Here is a 2,437-nt window from a genome sequence, read left to right as displayed (position 1 = left end):
TAGATAATGCTTCATGCAAAGCAAGCTTTATTTCCAGCTGAAAAGCAATTTAAGTTCTTGAAACTTTTATCTACAATATAGGAAAATTACCCATTTTTCATAATTAAAAGCAGTATGCTGACACGGATTCAAAAGAAACAATTTTTTACATTTCAGAGATACAGAACAGTTGAATAAAGACCGGCTGCATTGATCGCTACTGTATGAGATAACACCCTAAAATCATATGCTGCCTAAAACTAAAAGGGAAAAATAGTGCAGTCCTATTCAGAATGCCATTGAAAGAAACACTATAATATGCCTCTTTTCTAGTTTATAAAATCAACAAACAGATGTTGGCAGGTTAGAAGTCTGAAGGAGCCAATAAAAATAAAATGGATTTACAATTTGGACATTATGCCATCCAAGCACCTGACAGTGCTTGCACATAGTAGGTGTTCCACAGATATTAACTACATCAACAGAGAAAGAAAGAAAAGAAAAAAAAGAATGAAAGCAGGGAAGGAACTTGTCATTTTATTTCAGAACCATCCTCCTGCTAAGTACCATTCATTCATTCATTTATTCATGCAGTTCATTTAATTACATTTACTGAGTATCTATCTGCTCTAGGAGCTAGAGGGAGAAAAACAAGCAAGCCTCCTCAGCACTGCCGGTCTAAGGCTACATGTTGCTCTAACACTCTTGAACTTTTGACCCGGTAACTCTCAGTATTAGAAATAACATTATTACTTCGTCCTTCTACATAATGCCCTTCCAAGGAATAATTTTAAATAGTATTGTAAATCCTAGCTGAAGTGAACAAAATAAGAATGTACTCAATGCCTAATGTAACATTTACATAGAGCTATTTATTCTTCTATACATTAATACATTCAAATATGCACTATATCCTTGTGTCTTTGACACACACACTTTAGTTTTACAGTAGCTGTACACTAGCTATACACTTTACTGTAGCTAATATCTGTTCATGCAAAGGAGGAACATTCATTAATTATATTCTCATTCTTGATTCACCTGTTTTTTAAAAGAAGATATTTAATTTTGAACATATTTTTGTATTTCATTAAATTATGAATGTATTATTAAAATCCTAAATCTAACATTTCAACCCAAGAAGACAAGCTTGACATTCTTTCAATAACTTACAATCAAGAATTAAAATTTTAATTAGCCAAGAGAATGAAATCATAAATAAAAATGTTCAATCTTTCCTTCTAATTATTATTTATCATTCAGTCTTTTGTAATGATGTACATTTTTAAATGCCATGTATAAAATGGGAAACTTCCAGAATAAGACTTAGTATCTACCATCTATTTTAGAAATATGGGAGCTACTTGAAGATGAGAGAATTAGGGAAAATGTACATCTCTAAAGAAAAATATAACTTCTTATATTTTATCTTCCCAACATTTAAACAAAACACAAGCTTCCAATAGTTTTCTCCCAAGTGTTCATTATATTTTTAAAAGTGATACTGAAAATTTGTGTAGTTTTCAATGTAAAAAATTAAACCATTCTCCAGTATTTGACTGGAGATTTAAAAACTGACAAATCTGAAAGCTGGATAAAAGTTCTTTTTCACAGATGACATTCTATCAACTTTCTCTATTTCTTCATGAGTCATACCATACTTTAGTGTATAAATAAATAACACATTTATAAAGAATGTTTCCAAAATATGTTTAAAGTAGGCAATCCCACACTCATAGTAAAACAGCTGAAGGGAAACGAACTCTTTCACATTATGTCAGGCTGCTGTGCTTTATTCATGAACATCATTAAGCCCCTGAAAATGAAGAACAGTTGCTGTCGGTACTGTGACAATGCCAGCTTTCCCCTTTGCGTAACAGCACCACTTATTTATGAACAGCAACAGTCACAGGGACATCAGCTTGTTCCTTTTATCTCATGAAATGCTGCATGAATGGCTATCCTTAGGACATAGTGAAGTCTCAAATCATAATTATGGGCCCTTCCAAAAACAGATTTTTGTTTTGTTGTTCTTTTTTATTTTAAGGAAATCTAACTGAAAGAAACACCAATAAATTCCATAAAAGAAAAAGGTGGGAGATGTAAGGGTGAAATTCAGGGAATCAATAACGCAGTTAGACTTAGCTAGAATGACCGGCGGTTAATTCTACGCCATGACAGGCAAGTTGTTGCATGGGGCTGATTCCAAGCCCACTGGTATGTATCATCCAGAGCTGCATGCAGATTGTACACAGGACAACCTTATGTCTTCTAGCACTTGATGCCAGCACTGTTTCTTCTCTCCCTTGAAAAATCTCTGCATTTCACAGTTATGTGGGGCCCACTAAATCCATGGACCCAAGTGACCATCCCCAAAAACAAAATCTAAAGGATTCTTCAAACACATGTTTCTATGGGATTCCATAAGTTCCATGACAGAACAGACCATACTATAGCT

This window comes from Hipposideros armiger, unplaced genomic scaffold (assembly GCF_001890085.2).
Source record: "Hipposideros armiger isolate ML-2016 unplaced genomic scaffold, ASM189008v1 scaffold_1806, whole genome shotgun sequence".
NCBI lineage: Eukaryota > Metazoa > Chordata > Mammalia > Chiroptera > Hipposideridae > Hipposideros > Hipposideros armiger.
This window is presented reverse-complemented; position numbering follows the sequence as displayed.